Source organism: Schistocerca serialis, chromosome 2, assembly GCF_023864345.2.
Source record: "Schistocerca serialis cubense isolate TAMUIC-IGC-003099 chromosome 2, iqSchSeri2.2, whole genome shotgun sequence".
In the NCBI taxonomy this organism is placed as follows: Eukaryota; Metazoa; Arthropoda; class Insecta; order Orthoptera; family Acrididae; genus Schistocerca; species Schistocerca serialis.
Genome location: NC_064639.1, coordinates 578,712,298 through 578,738,471, shown reverse-complemented (window position 1 = coordinate 578,738,471; position 26,174 = coordinate 578,712,298). Strand labels below are relative to the sequence as shown.

Sequence of the window (26,174 nt, the reverse complement as noted above, 5' to 3'; positions counted from 1 at the left end):
CAGTATACTGATGTGCAAATGTGCGGAACAGAGGACATAAATTCCATGAGCAGTTCTGAACACAGAAAATAGAGCGCCACCGGCATGCATAACGGTGTATGAAATTAATATTTTTCACTAGATTTTTCTGAATATTTTCGCTGAAAAAAGGCCGCTAAAGAACTTTTGTAAGCTGTTGTTTGACCAGCCGATGAATCCCTCTCTTCATTATCTTCGACACTTGTACTACTAGGTCGCCTGGTATTTTGCTGGAAAGTACCGAGACTCCATAGTGGGATACATCTCAAACAGCCCGTTCTATATTTTGGCAAAGAGAATGAAAATAAGCTTAGAAAAATTTAAAAAAATACATTGTTTTGTACATCGAGCGAACTATTTACTTAGATCCGTCAAGTGATAACGCATATAAACATGACCTTTGGCAATCACATTTTAGAATACTGCACATAACCCCAGAATCAAATTAAAAATAACTCACATCTTCTTATTCCGATAAAGAGTTTCGGGAAATTTTCACTGATTGCAAGGCAAATGCCAGAACTAGTACTCCCCTCCCAAACATTCCCGTCTGTGAGTCTCTTCGCCCCTCCACTAGCATACAGGCATTTGGCTGCAAAGATGTGTCGGATTTCAAACAGCCCGCCGTGACCACACGGTTATGGAACGAAAAGTTATACAGAATGACCACGTTTATAAGGACCTAAGAAACGCAAAAACGAAGTTATAACAGACCATCCTGCCCTTAAGGATACAGGACCAAAGATAAAAAAGTAATAATATTTTGTGATAGGTAGACTTTTAATAAAATCTGAAATTTTTTTTTACAAAAATTCATTCACAAAAAATTTGAAAAGAAGTTCTGGAGTTGTAATAACAAAAAGACTGAAGATACAGTATGAGTTCTGGTCATAGAATGGCTGCTGCGTTCACATTTTGCGCTCCTGTCTTACATACGACGCAGAATAACTTAATAACGAAATTCGCAACCTGTACTACTCGTAAAATTTACCTTTTTAGAACATATGCAGATCATGGCATAATATCTATGTTAGGAAGTACGTTGTGTATTAATTCTTTAGCTTTCTGCAGCACAACCACACACGGTATAATATGCAAATAGCAGTTGTTGACAGTTAAAGGGCTAATCATCTAATACATGAGAGCAGAACAATTTACTGATATACTTTTACAAATAGGGAAAAGATAAATTCGTGTTCTAACTGCTGCTACAGATTCAGTGAAACAAGGTGAAAAGTGGTGCCAATTTCAGCTCACGGAGTCCACCTGAAGTCATCTTCCGCTTAAAATTTTATTCATCATCTGTCTCACTAAAATGTAACAAGAAGTGGGACATAGTTCACTTACCGTCACGAATTCGATGGTCTACAAGTTACTCGCCAACTCCTAGTCTTCTTTGTAGGAGAGATCGCTGTTAGGAGCATTCAGCGAAGCGAACACGTCTGTAGAAGGCCGTGTTCATGATGCTTTTAAAGCAAAAGAAAATTACTGCCTGTCGGGAAGTATGGCACTTTTGTTTTCGTTTAGAGCTGCTGACGCCCCTTTCAGATGACGTAAGTGTTTAAAGCTGGCGCTGACGAGTCTGTTTGTACCTCTTTCAAACATTTTTAGAATTTCCAATGTATTTCCTTTCAGGCACTGTTTTGCGCTGTGTTGTATGCTGAAAATCCACGATCATGAAAATACCAACGATATATTTCTAAACGAAGACTACAATGCGGTCCCTGCCCCGGAAGAATTTTATTGACTGTGACAATGGTAGCGGAAGCCTACCTTTACATTTTACGAAGACTAAAATTGTTCTGTGTCTACGTTTTTGGTTCATTTACGTTCACCTTGGAATCAGAAAGTATCACTATGAAGACGTTTCTTCTTCAAATGGTTCAAATGGCTCTGAGCACTATGGGACTCAACTGCTGCGGTCATTAGTCCCCTAGAACTTAGAACTAGTTAAACCTAACTAACCTAAGGACATCACAAACATCCATGCCCGAGGCAGGATTCGAACCTGCGACCGCAGCGGTCTTGCGGTTCCAGACTGCAGCGCCTTTAACCGCACGGCCACGTTTCTTCTTCTTCTTCTTTCTACAGCAACACAGAATTCGTTACTTGGTAGCTTATCTCCGTTCTTCTGACAAGTTCTCACTGAGCCCTTGCAGTTGACTCTATAAAATAGCTTCTGTGCATTGAGTCCTAAGTCACAAGCATAATGCGTATGCCGTCCGTAGATTCTTGTAAACACTTCATATTTCTTCTACATCTGTAGAGCAGTATTAATTTTCTCCCATCCCATATGTAACTTTCTCTGCGTGTTGTTCATATTTTCAGTCGTTTTTGTGCAGTTGCTGGATCAGTGCTGTTGCAAGTAATAATAATTTCGTGTAATTCAATCGCCGGATCTTTCAATTGGACGCCGCTTTGGCGACTTGTGTGTCCCTAATCTATCCTAGTTATACAAGAGGGGAAAAGGGATCTATAGATCACAACAGAGAATACGAACTGCAACTTCTTGCTTCGTTGAACTGTGTAGGCTAAATTAAAGGCAGAATGAAGAAGTTCTGTGGTCCGGCGGGGACTCGATCCCGCGATCTCTCGATTCCTAGGCACGCTCTTTACCACTCGATCGCCAAGCCCGAATTCTTGTAAGAATAACACTATTCGTCTATTACCACTGTTCGCTTCATTGATTATTCTGTTTTGTATAGGTAAAGTACTGATATGTGTTAGATACAAACAGTACTATTCACACCCATAGCTGGGATCACTGAGGCATGCGTCTGCAGTGGCACTCGACTCGCTGGTATCCTGCTCGAACCCTAGCGGTGCAAGAATTTTCCGTCACTAGAATTTGGCCGGCAAGTGGAGGAGAAGTGGTGCCGTATAGTTCCCGATCACCAGACTTTGCGCCAACTCCCTGGTTACATTCCAAATCTCTCCGCAAAATACTCCTGGAGTGAAGGTTTGTAGGTGCTGATCCGTCCGTCGGGTGGGAAAGATAAGCTGGGTAGTCGACTCGTTTCTATTCGAGTTCAGACCCTGATGCCACCTCCAGTGCCTGTTTCCTCCTACGGCTTTTATATGCGTGTAGTGTGCTACGTTATCTATAACTTTATTAACAATTACCAATTTTGTGGTAGTTCCAATATCTGTAATTTTTATATGGTTTAAATATTACCATCTTATGAAGTATTTTATATACGAGAGGTTCTTGCTCGTAAATCTGTTCATGTGTTACTACAGACAATTGTTTGGATTTTCTGATGAAGACATCTGTAGTCCGTGACGAAACCATGAATCCTGCAGGGCTGTCCATAAATCCGTAAGAGCACGAGGGGGTGGAGATCTCTTCTGAACTGCACGTCGCAAGGCATCACAGATTTGTTCAATCATGTTCATGTCTGGGAAGTTTAATGGCCAGCGGAAGTTTTTAAGCTCAGATGAATGTTCCTGGAGCCACTCTATAGCAATTCTGGACGTGTGGGGTGTCGCGTTGCCCCGCTGGAATTGCCCAAGTCTGTCGAAATGCGCAATGGACATGAATGGGTGCAGGTGATCAGACAGAATGCTTACGTACGTGTCACCTGTCAGAGTAGTATCTAGACGTTTCAGGGGTGCCATATCACTCCAACTGCACACGCTCCACACCATTACGGAGCCTCCACAAGCTTGAACAGTCCCCTGCTGACATGCAGGGTCCATAGATTCATGAGGTTGTATCCATACACGTATCGATATAATTTGAAACGAGACTCGTCCGACCGGGCAATATGTTTCCAGTCATCAACAGTCCAATGTCGATGTTGACGAGCTCAGGCGAGCCGTAAAGCTTTGTGTCGTACGGTCATCAAGGGTGCACGAGTGGGCCTTAGCTCAGAAAGCCCATATCGATGATGTTTCGTTGAAGTTCACACGGTGACACTTGAAATTAAAATCTGCTGCAATTTGTGGAAGTATTCAACTTCTGTCACGTTGAACTATTCTCTCTAGTCGTCGTTAGTTCCGTTCTTGCAGGGCTTTTTTTCAGCCGCAGCGACGTGGGAGATCTTATGCTTTACCGTATTCCTGATGTCGACGGCATACTCGTGAAGTGGTCGTACGGGAAAATCCCCACTTCATCGCTACCTCCGAGATGCTGTGTCCCATCGCTCGTGCGCCGACTATAAAACCACGTTCAAACTCACTTAAATCTTGATAACCTGCCATTGTAGCAGCAGTAATCGATCTAACAACTACGCCAGACACTTGTTGTTCTATATAGGCGTTTCCGACCTAGGCGTTTCCGACCGCAGCGCGTATTCTCCCTTTTTGTAAATCTCTGTATTTGAATACGCATGCCTATACCAGAAGAAACATATGCAATAAAGAAATGTATGCAATGCGTTTCTCACGAAACCTAACGAAACTTTAAAATGTAACTGAGCTGATGTTTACTCTTGTAAGTCTAGTTACTTTAGAAAATCCTCAGTAAACTGAAAGCACGAATTTGAAGAGTTCGTCCACACATAGAGCGCCCTCTCCTGCAGCATGATGATGCCAGAACACACAAGAGCTCTGCGGCATCACCAACAATCCGACGCCGTACATTCACTGTCATCAATCATCCTCCATACAGTCAGGATTTGGCCCCATCCGATTTTCATCTGTATCCAAAACTTCGAGGACTTCACCTCGACACTGATGAAGCGGTACAAGCAGAGATGATGTTGTGGGTCGGTCAACAAAGTCAGACGTTCTATGGTGATGGTACCAACAAAGTGGTTTCTGGTTGGGAGAAATGAGTATGTCCCCAAAGTGACTATGTTGAAAAATAAAAGCGTAGACATGAAGATTAAAGATGTAATGTGTTACCGAGCGAGGTGGGTCAGTGGGCCACGCGGGATTAGCCGAGCGGTCTGAGGCCCTGCAGTCATGGACTGTGCGGTTGGTCCCGGCACAGGTTCGAGTCCTCCCTCGGGCATGGGTGTGTGTGTTTGTCCTTAGCATAATTTAGGTTAATTAGTGTGTAAGCTTAGGGACTAATGACGTTAGCAGTTAAGTCCCATAAGATTTCACACACATTTGAACATTTTGATTTGGCTCAGTGGTTAGCACACTGGATGCGCATTCGGGAGGACGTGTGATCAAACCCGCAACCGGCCATCCCGATTTAGGTTTTCCGTGGTTTTCCTAAATCGCTTCAGGCAATTCGGCGTGGTTCTGTTGAAGGGGAACGGCCAACTTCCTTCCCCATCCTTGCCTAATTCAAGGGGACTGATGACCTTGCTGTTTGGTCCCCTCCCCCAAATCAACCAATGTAACATATCAATAAATTTTGTTTTATTTAAAAAGCTTTAAGAATTTTCACATAATTTTGAGCTATAACTTTTCATCACACCCTTGTACCCAACTAGCTCGTAGTTCAGTCAAATTGTTTACATTTACTGCGATTCGAAATAAAACATATTCAATAAAGTATCAGGTGGTTATAATTAAAGTGCAGTTACTCACGGAGGTCCATTGTGGGCTGTAATTATCTTATTGCAGGGAAGCTTGGTGGACATTCTAATGCGTTAATGCCTAACCGACTTACGATGGAAAAAAAATAGTTCCAGTTTTGGCCACCAGGTGCAAATCTGGCGCTGTACATTCTACGTATGACGGTTCGACATCTATGCTGTCATTTGACAAGCCATATCGCGAGTGAACAATATCGTTGTCGAGAAGAGAGAAAGTGGGCCGTTAATGGAACTGTTTTATGCGACGTACTGCAACTACAATGTTGAATTGAGAGAGTATCACCGACTCAAAGTTCTGAGGAGAGCCCCGATGTCATTAAATGGTTTAAAGAAGATGTTGATGAAATTCGTAAACACGAGTGAGCTGGCTGTGGCACCTGGAAGAGGAAGGAGTCTTACCCCGGTGCATGTTATTGACGAGGTTGTTGTTGCTGTAACTGACGATGCAGCACGTGTGCCTCTTAGTACTAGTGCTCGTACAGTGTCACAACAGTTGTCCATCCCATGTTCAACAGCACGGAAAAATTTGCAGACTATTTTACACTGGTACCCTTACAAGATCCAGACGGTTCAGCAACTGAAACGTCATGATCTGCAGCAACGTTCTGAATTTGCTTTTCGGTATCTGGCACAAATATAAGTTGATGACATATGGTCGGACAATATTCTGTGGAGTGACGAGGCACATTTTACATTACAGGGTATAATGAAGACACAGAAATGTCGACTTAGTGGTATTCTTAAACCGTATATTATGTTCGGAGAACCATTGCACGCGCTGTATGTGACTGTGTTCTGTGGATTCACAAGCACCTCTATTCTCTGTCCATTCTTCTTTGAAGAGAATACACTCAGGCGTCTGCACGTTATCGAGACCTCCTTGTGCAGCATGTGATTTCCGCTTTGGAAGAGCACAACTATGTGAAAACCACTGCAAGATGGGGCAACACATCATCTTGCTCGCCTAGTGGAAGATGTGTTTAATGCAACCTTCCGCTACCATGTTATCTTCAGAGGCTTTCCTGATACATAATATTCAAGATCACCTGATCCAAATCCATGTGGTTTTTGGCTCTGTGGATATCTAAAAGAAATCGTTACGGACGCTTTCGATCTCTAACTGATCTGAAGGCCAGTATACAGGGACACGTTGCCCGGATTCCATCGTAACTCTTGCAAGCAACTGTTGATCACGTCATTTTACGGATGCAGCATTTCGTCGGCATCTCCAGCGGACATATTGAACAAGTTGTGTAAGTGGCGAGTAATAATAAAACCAACATTATGCCTTTCTCACTTGTTAGATTCTTATGCCCACGTTCTGTTTCTAATCCATTGCATATGGAGACATTTCTATACGTCTTGCTTGCATTGACAGCTCCAGATTTGCACCTGGTGGCCAAAATTGGAACTAACTTTTTTCCAGCGTAAATGGGTTCCAGATTATATCACGAGAATACCTACCACATTAGGCTGCCATATCATATTATAGACCGCTCTGGACCTCTGTGAGTTGCTGCACCTTAATTATAACCACACGATACTTATCATATTTCGTCTGACTGAATGAACTGAGAACGTCGACGGGAGTTGTGTACACGCCTAAAAGTCACCTACCTCGGCGTCTTGTTTTCACTATAATCGAGATCGCGGAATGACCAAGTTGGTGAGCCATAGGGACAGTCACTGACATGGAATCAGCGCGCCAAGAGATGATGCCGGTAAACAGACTATAATAATTAAAGAATGGAAGCCACGCGGCTGAGTGTTCTCGAAACGTACAACTCGAGCGTGTGCCGAGGCGTCCCTTAAGTTCATCGCCTGACCGCGACCGCCTGGCGACGCGTTCAAAAGCCCATTTCGGAACTTTCGTGAACTCGACAATTTTTGAAGGTAATGCGCTTTACATTTCGAATTTTTGGCAGTGTGCAAAAGTCGTAAGATTTGGGATCCCGGATATGGCTTACGTGGGACGGTTCATGGCAGCCCTAAAAGTTAGGACATACCGCGAAAATCGAGACTTGTGGGAACACTACCTACCGGTATTGTTTCTTACGCCATGTCGACAATATCTCTTGCGCTATTTTTGAAACATGCTGTAGTTATGGAACACATAATGAGCAAAGGAAGAGTGCCCAATCAAAGCCGGCCATAATGTAGGTGAGGGGGGCGGGGGGGGGGGGGGGAGGGGTGGAGGGGGGGGGGCTAGGAGCAGGCGTAGAGCAGTTGCTTATAGTGACAATTAATTTAGTTTATGAATATGAAAAAGGACGTGTAACCACAGCCTCCCGATTTCATGACTTAAAATATCTGGAAAATTATCACTAAAATGACTTGAAAATATTGATAAAATGACGTGAAAGTATACAAAACATATGTAAAGTCAAGTATAAAATGAGGTAGAGTAATGAAATAGGAAGTTGCAACTAAATTGTTGGAGCGTCGGATGGTGGCAAAATGTGGGAAATGCTATAAATAAGAAATCTTTAACGACTCGGAATCGGGTGACTGAGAGAATAGGTCTAACGACAGTACCAACAGAAAGTAACACAAATGCAGGGCAAACGTAAAATCTACGAGTATGAAAAGAGATTTTACTATAATCATATCGTTAATTTGTTTACGCTTGTAACATTGACTTGGTACTAAAAGTGCAGTGTAAAAACTTACCGGAGAAAACGATGAGCAAGTAACACTGTTCTTAAGGTTTTCACTACAGCCGGCGTAATCATCTTGAGAGATTCCGCAACTGTGTTGATATTTAAGACAATTCTTATCTATTGTCCCGTCTCAGTCGCATATTATTAATTAGATTACATGTTTCGATCACTCTGGATCATCTTCAGATCTAAGTGGTTGCATCAGTAACCACTCTTGTCTACTTCGAACCACTCATCAGAATTTACTGACACTAGGTTCTGAGTAGGCACGACGTGTTGCTGACACAATACTTAGATCTGAAGATGATCCAGAGTGATCGAAAAATGTAATCTAATTAAAAATATGTAACAAAAACCGAACAATAAACAAGAATTACCTTAAATTTTCAAAATTTCTAAATCATATGTATCAGGAAAATGTTTTCCCTTCTGACATGAAAAACTGCGGGCGCTCCTGTGCCTAATGGCTGCCTATAAAGCAGAAAAACTCTTAGGTGTAGACTGCTGACCCGCTGGGGTACCCCGCCGGTCACAGACCAGTATGTAATTGACATTAACAGATGGCGATGGTTATTGCCTTCCTCCACTGCATAATCGTCCGCCTCCGTAGCTGAGTGGTCAGAACGGCTGACTGCCATGCAGGGGACCCAGGTTCGATTTCCAATATCGCCAGGAATTTTTCCTTGATGGGAAGAGCCGTACGTCTACATCTACATGGATACTCTGCAAATCACATTTAAGTGCCTGACAGAGGGTCCATCGATACACCTTCACAATTATCTATAACCAATCTCGTACAGCGCACGGAAAGAACGAACGTCTGTATCTTTCCGTGAGAGCTCTGACTTCCCTTATTTTACAATGGTGATCGTTTTTCCCTGTGTAGGTCGACGTCAACAAAATATTTTCGCATTCGGAAGAGAAAGTTGGTGATTGGAATTTCGTGAGAAGATTCCTCCGCAACGAAAAAGTCTTTGTTTTAATGATGTCCATCCCAAATCGTGTATCATTTTACCGACACTCTCTGCCATATTTCGCGACAATACAAAACATGCTGCCCTTCTTTGAACTTTTTCGGTGTACTCCATCAATCAGGGTGCACTCAACCACGCGAAGCCAACTGAGGAGCTAGATTACTAGCGGCTACAAAGCCAAGAATCCCAGCAACGACTGGGAGAGCGGTGCCCCTCAGTACCGCATCGAGTGACGCCGTTGGCAAGAGGATGACACGGCGGTCGGGCGGGTCCAGTTGGCCTGTATAGGGTCAGAACGCGGAACTCTAACTCACTTACTTTTACCACTGCATAGTCTATGAGTTTTTCTGAACGGCTATACACTGACAGAGCTGTCATTTGTGCGCTCAGGTGATTCATGTGAAATGCTTTCTGACGTGATTATGGGCGCAAGCGGGAATTAACAGACTTTGAACGCGGAATGGTAGTTGGAGCTAGACGCATGGGACATTCCATTTCGAAAATCGTTACGAAATTCAATACCCTGAGATCCACAGTGACAAGAGTGTGCTGAGAAAGCTAGTTTTCAGGTTTGACTTCTCACCACGGGTAACGTAGTGATCGACGGCCTCCATTTAACAACCGATAGCAGTGGCATTTGCGTAGAGTTGTCAGTGCTAATAGGCAACCAACACTACACGAAATCACCCCAGTAATCAATGTGGACGTACGATGAACGTTTCCGTTAGGACCATGCGGTGATATTTGGCGTGAATTGGCTGTGGCAGCAGGCGAGTGACGTCAGTGCCTTTGCTAACAGGACATCACCTGCAGCGCCCCTCCTGGACTCGTGACCATAACGATTGGATCTGTGGCTGGAAAACCGTGACCTGGTCAGATGAGTCCCGATTTCAGTTGGTACGAGCTGATGGTAGGGTTGGAGTGTCGCGCAGACCTCACAAAGCCATGGGCCTAAGTTGTGGCCAAAGCTGGTGGTGGCTCCATAATGGTGTGGACTGTGTTTACATGGAATCAGCTGGGCACACTGGTCCAACTGAACCGGTCACTTACTGAAAATAGTTATGTTCGGCTATTTGGAGACCATTAGCATCCATTCATTGACTTCTTGTTCCCAAACAACGATGTAAATGTTATGGATGAGAATACGCCATATCATCGGCCCACAATTGTTCGCTGTTGGTTTGAAGAACATTCTGGACAATTCGAGCGAATGATTTAGCCACCCAGATAGCCCGTCGCCCATCGAGAGGTCAGTTAGTGCGCGAAAACCTGCACTGGTAACACCTTCGCAATTATGGGTGGTTGCAGAGGCAGCGTGGCTTAATACGAGGGTCACTCCAAAAGAAATGCACACTATTTTTGTAAAAATACAGTTTTCATTCTGCATGTGTGGAAGTTTTACTGTGTGTAGATACATCCTTCCCGCTTGTTTTCAAACTTAGTTCAACCTGTTCCCATGAGTGGCGCCGTCACAGCATGTCTTCATGATGGCTGCTACACTCGACGTTCGTCAGAAGCAACGTGCTGTCATAGACTTACTGCGCTGTGAAAACGAGACAGTGGGAAACATCCACAAGAGGTTGAAAAAGGTGTATGGAGATGTTGCTGTCGATCGCAGTACAGTTAGTCGGTGGGAAAGCAGGCTACGTGATGAAAGCGGGCACGGCAATATTGAGGATTGTCCTCGCAGCGGCATGCCTCGTACTGCACGCACTCCAGACAATGTGCAGAGAGTTAACGAATTGGTGACTGCTGACAGACGCATCGCAGTGAACGAATTGTCACGCTACGTTGGGATAGGGGAAGGAAGTGTTTGCAAAATACTGAAAGTGTTGACGTTAAAAAAGGTTTGTCCTAGGTGGGTTCCCAAGATGTTGACAGTGGCTCACAAAGAAACAAGAAAAACGGTATGCAGCGAATTTTTGGAACAGTACGAGAATGGTGCAGATAAATTTCTTGGAAGAATTGTGACAGGTGATGAAACATGGCGCCATCATTTTTCACCAGAGACGAAGAGGCAATCAATGGGGTGGTATCATGCAAATTCACCCAAGGACAAAATTCAAAACCACACCTTCTGCTGGAAAAGTTATGGCTACAGTGTTTTTCGATTCCGAAGGACTCTAGCTTGTGGACATCATGCCAAGTGGAGCCACCGTAAATTCTGATGCATATGTGACGACACTGAAGAAACTTCAAGCTCGACTGAGTCGTGTTCGACCACATCAGCAAAAGCAGGATGTTTTGCTGTTGCACGACAATGCACGGCCACATGTCAGTCAAAAAACAACGGAAGCGATCACAAAACTCGGATGGACAACACTGAAACACCCGCCTCACAGTCCTGACCTGGCTCCATGCGACTATCATCTCTTTGGGAAACTGAAAGACTTTCTTCGTGGAACAAGGTTTGAAGATGATGACTCCCTTGTGCACGCTACCAAACAGTGGCTCCAACATGTTGGGTCAGAATTTTACCGTGCGGGTATACAGGCGCTGGTTCCAAGTGGCGTAAGGCAGTTGAAAGGGATGGAAATTATGTGGACAAATGAAAATATTGTTCCTAAAGGACGTATCTACACACTGTAAAACTTTCAACATGTAGAATAAAAGATGCATTTAAAAAAATAGTGTTTGGAGTATTTCTACAGGGGACTTCCAACGATTTGTTTGAGTCTATGCCACGTGTAATTGCTGGACTAAGCTGGGAAAAAGGAGGCCCGACACGACGTCGGGTAGCATCCCACGACTTCTGCCACATCAGTGTAAAAGCATGTCACAGCAACGTACCAGAAAAATAGCATAACTCATCCTGCTGACCGCTGTGCGTGCCAAGCAACGGGAGGAAGCTTACTAGCAGCACAGTGGTTTGGTATTGTCGGTCGATTGCGGTGATGATGGAATCGTCCCACTGTCGATAGCTGCCGGGCGGCGGTTGCTATCCTGAGGGACGCATCATGCTCCGTCCGAAGGTTGTGTTTGTCCAGAGGGGGCAAGAGTCGAGTCGCGTGTGGACAGGCGGCCGCGGCCGTTACGCGGCGGCTCCAGCTCCCAGCCCGCCGGCGCTGTCCCAGATTCTGGAGAGCGCTGTGTGCCCAGCGCGGGCTGCTCCAGGTCTTCTTTTTGCACGGCTGTTTGCTCGCTGCCTGCGCTGCGGCCTGCGCTCGCCGCTCGCCGCAGTATTTCATGTCTTCCTCGGCCGGAGTGCACCTCTGATATACGCCGTCAGCGTCAAAGGTTAAGCCGCAGGAATTTAAAATTTCGGGCACGCCTAGAGAAGAAGGCCAGTGTTGCACTTTCTTCTTTGGTGTACCATCCGAAGACTTTATAATAAAAGTAATAATTCTGAGGAAATGTGCATAGTATGGGAACGTAATAAAGAGATTAGGAACTAATGAACGATTTAATGAAAGCAGACCCGTTACAGTAACCGATGTTGCTAAGGTGCACGCCTGTGCCCTGACACTCGACTCCGAGATACCGGTCCGAATTCTGCCGATGGAACAAATGTTCATAATCGGTATCTGGCCGTAACGGGCAGGGACGGAGACTGGTGAGGTGGGTGTGTCAAGTTCTTGATCACCAGACTTTGTGTCAATATCTTCATTTAAATTCCTAACCTCATGAACTTTTGATGGTGATCCAACCATCAGACGGGGAAGTTAAGCTCAGCGGTAGTGGTTGATCAGTCGATTTTTTTTTCGCAGCGCCTGTACTCAGGGCAGCTAGAACCTGGATACATCATTTTGAAAAGATAATGCCGCTTTATTTCTCGGGACGACAGGTTTCGTAGCTTTTAGCTGCATCATCATGTGCAATAAAATCAAGTCATTTTCTCATTCACTTTCCTCGATCTGAACATGATTTTATTGCATCTGATGATGCAGTTAAAATGCTGCGAAACCAGTCGTGTCTGTAAGTAAACCTAAAGCAGATTTATTTTTTCAAAAATGTTTTTTACTTCAGTCTGGTTTCTCAGTCGAATGAAACAATGAGATTAAACTAGTCTCTGCAGCTACGTCAGCTGTATAAGGGTTTTCACTGACCCTCCAAGTCTTAGTGGTTTCACTAAATGTGAAACAACCGAATGTCAGCTATATGAACATTTTCACTCAGTCTCCAGGTTTGAATGAACCCTTTTCAAACCCTTTAGGTTATACCAAGAGTAGGGTTGCCAACTTATTTTAAGGAGAGCTGAACTTAAATACGAATTTTCTGTTCTTCCTGCGTCAAATATGGATAGTTTTTAACGGTTAATAATTAGTTCCATGTTATAAATTTATGCTTAAATAAACCAACAATTATTTTTATTAAAATTTATTGAAGCTCTGTCTTTCTCTCTCTCTTCACGCTGGTTTTGCATCCTTCACCATAATTCTCTTTCAATAAACGCTGAGGCAGCGTGAACAGAAAGCAACTTTTTCAACTTTTATTGACTTAATCAGTTGCTTTTTCAGCATACACTGTCACTTGTCAGAAGTATTACTTTTCATGAGAAATATTTGTCATCTTTATTTTTTTGAAACTTTTTGAATTAATATAGTTTCATGATATGAATAATCCTTGCGGATACCGTATATCGCATTTAATTTATTTATGGTCGCTTGTTGTTTAGTCGTACTATTTCTTCCATTCCCACGCCACTGAATGTTTCAGGATTTTGACCTAGATATAAAGAAAACGCCTAACGCCTAATTCATAAACATAGACGAAAAACTGAATTAAAAATGCTTACTGGCATTCAGTAAAAGCAAACATCGGAATTACAATAACAGTGACGACAGGTAATAACAGAATGCAGTTAAAAATGACGGCTTAACAATGGCAACCCGATCAAATGGTTCAAATGGTTCTGAGCACTATGGGACTTAACATCTGTGGTCATCAGTCCCCTAGAACTTAGAACTACTTAAACCTAACTAACCTAAGGACATCACACACATCCATGCCCGAGGCAGGATTCGAACCTGCGACCGTAGCAGTCGCGCGGTTCCGGACTGAGCGCCTAGAACCGCTAGACCACCGCGGCCGGCCCCGATCAAATGTTTCTGCTCAGAAGTGAATGCTCTAGCCTGCGTCGACTATTTTTATCCGGTTGGTTCCACAGGCTGGTTCCACCCCAAAAAATGGAGTGAATAATATTCGTACGGAAACGTTGTTATCATTTGGTTCCTACTAAAACCCGATTTCACCAAAAAGAATGAATGACTATTTCAACCGACACGTAAAACTATAACGGAATGAGCCGACGTTTTCCATGAACCGACTGATTCCACTGTTTTCATTCCATTGTTCTGATCACTATCCAACGGTCGTCTTGGTGCTATTTGAGAGGAGTAGGCACTGTGCGGGCACCGAGTTTCATACTGCCTTCCTTCTGTCGTTGTGATACAACACAAACGCGATACTACATTACACACACCCATTTCGTTGGTTTGACACGTCCTGATACGACAGCTTTTTTCTGACCCTATGTCATGTCTCCATGTCGACCTGTGACAGACCTGATTCCGTACAACGGACCGGCACATACAACCCACTTCACTCCCATGACTTGTTTTGGCAGTATGGGGTGATACGAGTGCCTGGTACCACTTCTACATCAGCTAAAACGACCAGGGTGCTCTTTTAAGGGGCGAGTAATATTCTGTCCAGGTTTGATACGTTAAATCATGACATTAACTTGCGACATGGATGGGACCGAACATTCATTGATGCAACTAGCGGTTCGTCGTGTAAGCAGAAAGCATGCGTCCACGATTCCTGAAGCGTGCCATGAATACGGAAAGGACGACAGTAGGGCTAACATGACCGGTTAACCATTAGATTCAGGTTCACAATCCATCAAAACAGCCATATATACAACAGACCACGATGCAAGGAGATGCAGGCGAAAAGAGTGCCCAGTTAAGGTAGTCCTTAGCTGGACATTCTCTCGCCTGTGTTCCGACCTCGCGGTCTGCTATGCCGTTCATGGTGAAATACAACACCACAACCTTTAGACTTGCCTAGCATCTGCATGTTCAAGCATGCATTTCTTGCAGTGTTTCCATATTTTTGATCAACCCTTGCATCTATTCTATTCAGTTGGATACTGGCAGAATGAAAAACGTATGTGTTAGTATTTCGGACAAAATATTAGTTAACATCCTAAAAGAACACGCTAGTCCATCCATTGGTGACTTTAAGTCTTCCCTATGAAATGTGCCAGTGGTTTCTGTAAGACGGGTCGATGTGGAAACACGACAGAGTTATGGATTGATTGATTGATTTGGGGGAAGGAACCAAACAGCGAGGTTGTCGGTCCCATCGGATTAGGGAAGGATGTCGGCTGGGCCCTTTCAAAGGAACCATTCCGGCACCTGAAGCGGTTTAGGGAAATACGAAAAGCCTAAATCAGGATGGCCGGACTAGAGTTTGAACCGTCGTCCTCCCGAATGCGAGTCCAGTGTGCTAACAATTGTGCTACCCCACTCGGTGACAGAATGACGGAAAGGAGCTCTTGTGTTTGGGAGCGCACGTAACTACACCATGAATGAAGCTGCCCGATTTGTTGGTGCATCGACGAGGTCTGTCCAGTGTGTCTACAAGGAACGGCGTAACAACTGCAGCCATGCACCACGGGGTAAGAAAAGCGGTCGAAGACGGATCCTAGCGGAGAGGCAGCGGAGATGACTGTCACACGCTGTCAGTGATAATCGGTTTCAAACCGTACTGAATTTGCTTCTGTCAGTAAAAGCATGTCCATCTCAGCTCCACGTTTCCCAACGAACATTGCGAATATAGACCTAATGGACACTGGAGTCGGAAACTCGCATCAGACCACTGCTCCTAGCTGCACATCTTCAGTGGCCAAACGACACTAAAACTGGGCTCTACCAGACGGGACGGCCGCGCGGGATTAGCCGAGCGGTCTCAGGCGCTGTAGTCATGGACTGTGCGGCTGGTCCCGGTGGAGGTTCGAGTCCTCCCTCGGGCATGGGAGTGTGTGTTTGTCCTTAGGATAATTTAGGTTAAATAGTGTGTAAGCTTAGGGACTGATGACCTTAGCAGTTAAGTCCCATAAGATTTCACACACATTTGAACATTTTTTGAACAGATGGGACGTGTGTTCTGTTATGCGACGAGGCACGTGTTGCACGCGAAAAAACTTCCGTCTGTACTTGTTTATGGGAACAAACACCAATACGCACAAAAGTTGTGTTAGCACATTCTGTTTGTTGCTTCTATCTGCATACTGGGTAGCTGCGTATTTTACGAGCTTGCCGTTTTTCAAATGGTGCAAGACGCCGAGTGCACCGACCATCCGATGAGACGTTTAGCTCACAGTGCGTGGATGGTGTAGTTGGGAGTCACTCATTCAGGTTACCGTGAACGTGAACCTGGTTGGTTATTTTATCAGTGTCATTGACCAAGGCTTCCCACTTCATTTACATTCTCATGATGGATATACTGTGGAGACTACCGTCTTCGACGATGACAACATCTGCGTCCACAGGGCTGCATGCGTACGTTTCTGGTCTGACGAACAGTTAGGCACGACTGGATCGCTAGAGCACTCGATGTTAACCACATGGAAAATGAATATGTGAACTGTAGCATTCAACATTTCCGCGACTTAAAAGGTTTATGGGACCTAATCATCAGTGAGCAGTTTCAGTTGGATACCAGTGAATTCTCCACTTCCGAATCGAACGCCCATGTAGGAAACAGCTTCAAAGTGTGGTTAATTTACAAACGAGTCTTAAATATGTGACGATAGGCAAGTAAGTGGAAAAAAGTTTAAAAAAGATTTGAAATTATGTTTGAAGTTTTCTGCAAGTCGCTGTGGACTCTCATTATCAAACACAGGATGAGTGTAGCCTCTGCAAACTTGTGCTTCGTTTGCAGCAAACGTCATATCTCCTGAGTTATGTGTCGTACAGTCATATAATTTTGCAAGTACATTTAGTGGTACACGTTGATAGTGTCTGCTAAATAAGTTGTGAATAGAATGAGTTGCAAAGATGTAATAAGTTAAAATGTCACAGTTGATGGTGGAAGTTTTACTGAATGAACAGCGGAAATGTAGTAAGCGATGAACTTTTTTCCTTTAATCATATCGGAGAGGGGAGGAGGGGATGTCAATCAGAAAAAGCTTGGAAAAGATTTGAAACTAAGTGTAAAGTTCGTTGGAAGTCGCTCTCATTCTCAAACACTATAATCTCTATCACTTGCCCGACATGAGTTACACTGCCTCAAGACTTACAGTTTCGAACCGCAATGCTAGCATTACGGCGTCAAACATTTAACGTAAGATTATGTCCTTTAATGAGCAGATCACGACAGCATTGTAAATTTTCAAATTCGCTCACTAACTGTATGAAATATTGCTGCCTCTGGAAGTCGTTTGACGGGGATCTGCGCCTGGGATCTTGCACCGGCTTAGCTTTTAAATGGTATACATAGCATTCTCTAGGGACATCCTCGCCTGACTGACGTCATTGACGAGGCTACAGGCGGTGTTCCACAGGATTAGCATGACGTCTTTAGAGGTGAATAATTGTTTATCCGGAGTGCTTACTTTCTTTGTCTTCGTCATCTAATGAGTGACTGCTGCTTTCCACTTGCTGATAATATAAAATTAGAGGCAGAATTGTTGTACCAGGTATTATTTTTTGATATGAAACTTCGCAGCGGAGTAGTCCGATGCTCTTTGTTACGCGCAGGTACAAGGGTTGGACAAAATGCGGAAACTGCGTAAGAAACGCGTGCTTGAACCCAAGTGCAGATGCTAGCCTGACCTGCAAGTTGCGCTGTTGTATTTCACCACGAAAGCTACCTGTGCAATACCCTCATGACTGTCAGTCGTGGTCAGAACGGTGTTCTGTATCTACATGTCCATCTTTTTACAGATGGTTGCCGGAACCCCGCTGTTCAGTACAGAATGTCGAATCAAAACGCCGTTCAGCTGTTTAAATTTCCAAATTATTTTGTGAGCAACCAGTTTCGCCGGTATGCTATAGACGGCAAGTGATGATCCAAGGGATCGCTGTGGCAAGTACAAATCTAGGGATACCAGTCACTGAATGCTGGCCCTATTTTGACTGTACCAGAGATGGGAATCTCCCTACACGTTGGCCAGGGGGCCTGAAGACGGCGTAATTTATCGTCGAAACAGGTTGCTCAATCAAATAACAATTTGGAAATTCAGACGTCCGAACGGTGTTTTGATTCGACATTCAGTATTCTGTAGAGTTATGAGTGCATTATATCGGAGCAAAGTGAATTTAAAGGTGTGAAAATTTATGGTGCTTGTATGGTGGATGCTTCAGTAACCAAGGGAGCCGATGCTTCCAGTGTTTCAAGAGGCACCATATCGAAGACTTATACTGCATACAGGGAAAGCCGAGAGTGTCAGTTCAGTGATCATAACAGACAGTCATTGAAGAGGATTGTAACGGAAAATAAGAAGACGATAGTCCGCAGCTCGTGGTCGTGCGGTAGCGTTCTCGCTTCCCACGCCCGGGTTCCCGGGTTCGATTCCCGGCGGGGTCAGGGATTTTCTCTGCCTCGTGATGACTGGGTGTTGTGTGATGTCCTTAGGTTAGTTAGGTTTAAGTAGTTCTAAGTTCTAGGGGACTGATGACCATAGCTGTTTAAGTCCGATAGTGCTCAGAGCCATTTGAACCATTTTTTTAAGAAGACGATACCAGCAGGAGTGACTGCAGAACGGAGTGTCGCACTCGCGGGCCCTATCAGCCCCAAAACAACACGGAAGGAAGCTCCAGAACCAGGAAACTTCTGAGCGAGCTGGAATTCCAAAACACTCACCAGCGGTGCAAATGTCCGTAACAGGAAAACGTGTTGCCCAACCATAAAATCTGGACTATGGGTCTATGGAAGACGTCATTGGTCGGATGAGTATTGTTTGGCACTGTTTTTAACTTCTGACCGAGTTTACGTCACAAGAGTGAGACGTGGAGGGATTCGGTGGTGATTTGGGAAGCCGTATGGTGATATTCCATGGACCTCATCGTTACTCTGCAAGGTCGCATTACAACAAGGATTACCGAGTGAGGTGACGCAGCATTTGAAAATGTTGTGTTAACAACTACGACAGGAAAAACATTAGCTGGTAATGAATGATTCACCATGTACGTCAGGAGAGCAACAGAAAAAGAATGTCCGGAAGGCGCAGAGATCAACCTTCTATGTAACGTATGTATTACACTCACAAAATGGACATCTTCGACATTCAAGAAATATTCAAAACAAATCATTAACTTCCTCCATGAACAACGAGTGAAAAATGGCGCCCCACATTGATCACAAAAGTTCGCGCCATCGAGATCGAAGGCGAACGCCCTGAAATTTATAAACCGAGCAAGACGTTCTGCTGGGCATCGACTCTCAAAGACTGCATATTGGTATAACCGGGTGACGGTAACTGAGGAATGTGATGTCGTGCATCCAAATGCGAAGCAGTCTGTCGTGAAGCTTATCGCGAAACCAGCTATCCTTATAGGCACGGAAAAGACAAACATTTAGATGCTGAATTTGTGCAGTGGTACCAAGTGGTATGAACTGCCATGTCACACACTTTTCAGAAGGGAAAGTTTGCTCTAAAGGAGTGCGATTTTTATACGCAAAGCAGGAATAAAAGCAAGTTATTTCGACCAGCTATTGGCTAAAAGCAGTGCTCATACCATAACTGTCATTCAGTTCCGCCCATTTTCCAACTCATGCTTGCTGAGACGTAAATATTCCCTACTGTCGTTGCAAGATCACGCATTCGAGAAAGAATTGTAGGAGGCAGAGCACCTTGAACTTGTCGCAGTACAATGAATAACTTTCCAGCCTATTTGCCATCCAGATTAACAGTTGGCGTAAGTGTATGCGAATTAATTAAGGCATTGATGTTAGTTGATACAACTCTCTTGGTACCTCTAATTTCCAGGGTCCTTTGATATGAATTTTCTCTTCAAATCCCGATTGGTAGGAACTGAAAATACATTCCTTACTTAACGGTGGGTTAAGTTTGTTTATCTCATCTACAAATATTCGAGCCGACTCCGCAGTTTGCTGTGCATCGTCAGGTTGACATTTCGTTCGAGATTTCTCACGTATTCCAATTTTGCAGCACTGTCTGAAGTTACGCAACCATCCGCAGCTTTCCTGGAAATCACTGTAATCTATATTGCGCGCAATTTGATTTGCATAACGTAGTATGTCACTATCATGCATATCCCGTAAAGTGTGTCGGGCATCGTTGAAGCGCGCAAATACTAGGCTTGGTACAAGTGCGTCTTGTCCTCCATTGAATATCTCTACTATTCCTTATGCACTACACGGTCATATTGCTGCAGACTTATTCTAGATCTGTTCATAATTGTTTTTATTGTGCTGCGGATTATCTTTCACGCACGTAATTATGTTTAGTACGCGCTCCTTGGACAACGTTTGCCCTTTACTATGTTTCACAGGAGACGTAATTTGTGGCTCTCTGTCCGACAAGGATGACGAACTACATGGCTCGACACCTGTTTCAGTATCACTTTCACTTGTTAAGCAAATACTGTAATCATTGTACCTCTCATGTACATTGTCCGCACGGTCAAACATATACGACACCACATATTTTACTGACTCACCTCATAGAAACGTTAAAATTTCATCTGCCACATCTTTCTCACTCTGTGAAATTCCTTGGGTTCCTTTCTGACGAAGTGTCAAGTTCGGCAACTGTTGTTGTAAATTTAATGCAATGTTTGCTCTGTTTATCGTTGCCATTGCTCTGCTTTGTACCACCACCACAGCACTGTAGCACTGTTGTGAGTTACTCGTCGATTACGCATTTCAACTATGCTTCACAGCCTCATGCTGTGGTCACCACTGGATATCTCCAGTCCCACCCTCTTCTGCATTTAGCAACAAATATTGTGCTTGCTTGGTAGACAATATATGGGGCGTCGAATGCTGTGAACATCAGTGGCCTTTTGCCACTTCGCACTCAAGGGGTTCCTTGTCAGTGATATCGATCCTTTGAGGTCTGTTTTGGAGAGAAAGGGGTGTGATTCCTATTCACTGTCATCATTAATCGAACGTAGCACTATTTTTCAGGAAAAATGGTATGAGATTTACTTGGGAACCGTACAGGACCTGCATTTCTCCATCCCGAGACGACTGGAAGCTGTTCCGAGTGCGAACGGCATTCCTGCACCCTATCAGTCATGGTAATGTGTCGTGTTTCTGGTGTTTCCATCTTTCTGTCCAACTCCCGTGGAGGGTAGAGCAGCTTGCTGGCAAGTAGTGCAGCGTGCGCGAGCCAGGGGAGACGTCGGCGGCCGGTTGCCAAGAAGTGTGTCTGCCGGTGACCTGCGGCAGCAGGAGGCTCGCCTGACCGCAACCCCTGCGCGATAAGGCGCTCCTCATCCCGCCTAATGAAGTGCTTCGCGCTGGGATTTATTTCCACTCTCCCGCCTTTATTTTTCTCCACTACCAGTCGCCGATAAGCTTGTTTTTGCTGGCCAGTCCGTCGTCAGAGTTGCATAACGATCTATAAAACCAGCTCAGCCTGATACGAGTATCACAATGTTCCTACAATGATTCAATGAAGTGATGCAGCGTGAAATCTACTTGACGTGTAAGCGGGACGCCGGTTCGAGCAGTAGACATTTGATTCAAATTATTTGCGCTCCTCGTTTTGCATATCGCCTACTTCGGCGATACGGCCAGGGAAAGGGAAGTGGCGGTGGCAAATTTGGGCGAGCTCGCTGGCGCTTGTCAGGGCGTGGATATCTGTGCGCGGTTGTGACCGGAAATGTGCTTCACCTTCCGTTATCTCCGTGGGAACGCCGAAGTGCGGGCGGCCGGCTAACACGTGACTTCCCCGTGCTGTCAGTCTTCCGACAAGTTCACGCACGACACGTGCAAACGGGGCTGCCTCTGCCTCCCGAATCGATGTTACCGTCAAGTTTGCTATCGGGTAAAGATTTGTGTAGCTCAAACCGAATACAGTGGCGCCCATCTACAGGTGCTGCCCCCAACCTGGCCTCGTCGAACGGGCTCGCTATCGTAAGTTGTTCCTCACTAGATAAACTTTTGCTGGAGTGTGTTGCGTTAGCTGTTCCACTATTCCTTAGGTTTAACATTTGTCCGCTTCCATCCCCCTCGCCTTCCCATGTATCGATGGACGATATCTATCGTGTATTTAATTGAGGTAACCTCTTTGTTTGGAGGATAGATATTATACACAGGTAAAGATCGATAGTCTAAGGGCTCCGACCTCATGCCTCGTACACGTGTTCCATTTAAATATACTCTGATAATAATTAATTTCAGTTAAGTTAGATAATAGCACGCGTATGGTTTATATTCAATAATTCAGAACGAACAAAATTCTTAAATACAGTACTTATTCCTTTAGCATTGATTGGTAGTCTCACTCATCAGTATTTTTGCAATACAATATTTACTAAGGCCAGTGCCATACTTGACGGTTCCCCGTGAAAATCACGAAAATTACATAATATATCATATGTGACAATTACCGTTTCTTATAATCATGCAATTACAATCTTTAACCAACTGAACCACCGCGTTTTAATCTGCTTTAGAAGTTAATATTCTTCCGCTCATCACATTTCCCTGCTTTACTTACCATATACATTAATTTTAAGTTTTATATTCATTAATATTTCACGTTAACCCTTCCACGAAACTCCGACTCCCTCCACGAGACTCTGGCGTCGCGCTGACTGCTTGAAAACCCTACAACTCTCAATGCCTGTAGGGCTACCAAAGAATTTGGTAGATACGTTATGCCTACCGGTTGACTATAATTTTCTTTTTTAATACATACTCTTTATGAGTTTGTTTGTGTGGTCGTTTTCCACAGAAAGTATATAAATATTATTGTTATGACTTCAGCTCTTTCTTTGTTGCAACATAATATTTATTACATTCTTGACGCGTGTCGCCTTTTATTTTAAGGGACTCTGCAATGAATTTATTGTGGAAAATACTCTTTTGTTTTCACTTATAGATTCGAAACAGTTCACACCATAATTTTGCACCAATAAAATGTTACCTACAGTTACTCATCCATATCGATAAAATATGAGAGTCCTCACATCTGAAAACGTATTCACACACACACACACAAAGGAGAAGTAATGAATAGAAACGTATACAAAGAAATAAGGCAAGAGATGTCTTGTAATCAAACAGTGCTACCTAGACACCGTTGACGGGGTTCGTAAAAGACATTTGAGCTTTCCTCCAGATTAGTAGTTAAACAGTTCACATAATATAGATTACGAAAAACGACGTTTGGGAATTTTAAAATCAAAATATCTCGAACTGCACCATCTAACCTACGACCAAGAGACAGAAAACACAGATTTTGCAAAACAGATTAGCAGCTGTAACATTTTGGTCCTGTGAAAACTATAATGTGCACTGTTGGAACCTAGAAAAGTATACACAAAACTGTATTTTCCAGAATGAATCCACGGAAAACGCGTTTGAAGTAATAGGGGAAACGCATCTGGAACGTAAATAAATATTATATTGAAGCAAGAAAAATGTATCTTGACACTATAAAACGAACATATACGGTTTTAGGTTGATATAAACTTTTCCACAACTGTCCTCCGCAGACGAGGTTGCTAACGCACGTCAGGGCGGCGGTGCTTGAAGCGGTGGTACGCGGGGGGTGGTAGGAAATTAACTCTCCTGCGAAGAGAGGAAAGGCGGGTTTCTCCTTGTTACAATTCGCGCTTTTGAGAAGATCTGAAATTTTTTGTAACCTTCATTTTATAACATTTAATTTGAATGTTTCTTCTAGTATCCTGTCCTAGAGTTGTTTTCACCTCATTCTTGAACAATTAACTGTTTCCTAATTAGTTACAGCAATAATAGACCCCACATAAATGTGGCACTTGTGCTAGTATAAAATTATCTACACCTATTTTTTATCTTATCTTTGTCGTTGAAAGATTCTTGTTTCGGAGATATATTTCCGTTCTAAAATCTAGCATTGTCTGTACTAATCGATAGTTCTAGGACTTTTTTCCATCAGGTGTTACGTATTCTTGAAATAAAATAAAATATCTTTTGATGCTTCATTGTAACTTTCGAGCGAAGCACCGTATGTGGTATGGATTAGCCCCTCTGACAATTCGCCGGTGTACCGTTCGTTCTGTAGTTTCCGTATAGTTCCAGCAGCATTTTGATATTTTCTATGTATTGCCTACAGCTCGCATTAAGACATGCCGCTGCATAATTTGCAGGCATCTGTTTTGAAAAGAGCGTTTTCGGAATAGTTTGCAGTACTATATGTAACCTCAGTAATTATATTTTTTTTCCCTGATGCAGGTTTCAAAAACTCATTCGCTGTGATTATGTGATTCGGTGTTTCAGGACGAAACAGTTGTGGAAATCGAAGATCACAGAAAAGAACGAGGAAAGTTATCTGGAAACATTACTAAATATATAGCTGCATTACAATTAAGTTAGTCATGTTGGACTTACGGCAGCTCTGCAGCCGATAAGCGTTTAAAAAGAGTCTATATATGCCATAACCATACAGATAATTTTTTCGTTTACGAAACAGGTACATCTATTATTGTTGAGGAAACTGCTAAGGAAAGAAGGGGTGAAGGTAAAAATGGGAAAAGTTTTATCCAGTAGAGAAGCTACTTATATGGTTAGAAGAGCATTGATAAGAAAAATATCCATAGCAAGATATGCCATCATTGCAGGAATATAAATTTCTGTGAATGACGCCGTTAAGCAGATAATATTTCTTTTTGCAATTTTTACGTAACTTTTAATATGGAAAATTCATTGGAAACGTAGGAGCAGTAGATGAAACTATGGTTTTCATGACTGCAGATGCAGCAAAACAGAATGCACTGGGGTTTCATTAATTTGTTACTAAATGCGGCATACTCTATACTGTTCTTCGACGTACATTTATTGGTTATTAATGTTATTGTCATCGGTAAGCTGTCAGTTTTATATATGAACATTTCCCCTGCCATTTTGCTGCAAACCTTTGTGATAATCAGGTGTTTGATGATTTACTTCTTAAGCAAAAGTATGTGCGTGATATGTGCTTCTCATCTACTGTGTTATTGTCTAATACAAGGTTTCTTTGTTTGAGACGATTTGATACAAAAGTACGACTGTAGGTGAGCGATTGCGTAAGAATTTTACTTTTCCAATAAAATTGCACGACAGTTTTAGAGCATTCAGTATTTCCTTTTTTCCGTGCTTTCACAAACAGCATAACCTCAGACATTCGACGCTTACTCAACCGAGAAGGTTGCGCGCAAACCTCGTTAAGCTGCTTTGGCGAAAGCAGCGTCGTGAGACGCAGAGGCAAGCAACGTGAACTGTAGCACGCTGAGCAACGCAACAAGATGCGTTGAGCAACGCACGAGGCACCCGCCGTGCAGCAGGAAGCGGAAAATGCTGCTAGATTTCCGCCGCTTCGTAAACATGTGGCGGCGCTTGCAAGCACCAGCCGAGAGGCTGACGCAAAACTGTGGCTGCCGAGTAGGTGACAGGCTTGGCAGTCGCCTTACGCGAGCAGCGCAATTATGAAGCCTCCAGTACACATCTGAAATTATTAAAATGAATGTTCGTCGCACAATAAGTAAGCTCAATTGACAAAAAATTAGTCATACCTAGAGAAACAATAACAAGTATCATTTAATACCGTGTAATTCCGCCTCTGGAATCGATAATCACCTGGATTCAGTTAAGAAGTGAGTTTACGAGACTGCAGGTACGCCGCATTCATGTTAACCCAATCGCTGAGGATTTATACTGCGCAATCTAACCAAATTTTGGTAATGCTAATGTCGGCGATTTACCTGTTGTTCCAACGTGTCCCACACATTTTCTATGGGGTTCAAGTCAGATGATTTTGCAGGCCAGTCGCAATGCAATACGGTCAAATGGTTCAAATGGCTCTGAGCACTATGGGACTTAACAGCTGAGGTCATCAGTCCCCTAGAACTTGTTGTTGTTGTTGT

General features: G+C 43.7%; 2 protein-coding genes across 2 annotated transcripts in view; one reads left to right on the top strand and one right to left on the bottom strand.

Moving 5' to 3' along the window:
• LOC126457583 (uncharacterized) overlaps nt 1-1,479 on the bottom strand; it is a 273,738-nt gene extending 272,259 nt beyond the window's left edge. The window contains exon 1 of the mRNA XM_050094010.1: nt 1,366-1,479. The gene's annotated coding sequence lies outside the window, so the exon portion shown is untranslated. The remainder of the gene's footprint in view (nt 1-1,365) is intronic.
• LOC126456244 (transcription factor GATA-6-like) overlaps nt 1-26,174 on the top strand; it is a 536,593-nt gene that overhangs the window by 8,540 nt on the left and 501,879 nt on the right. The gene's annotated exons all lie outside the window — the stretch shown is intronic.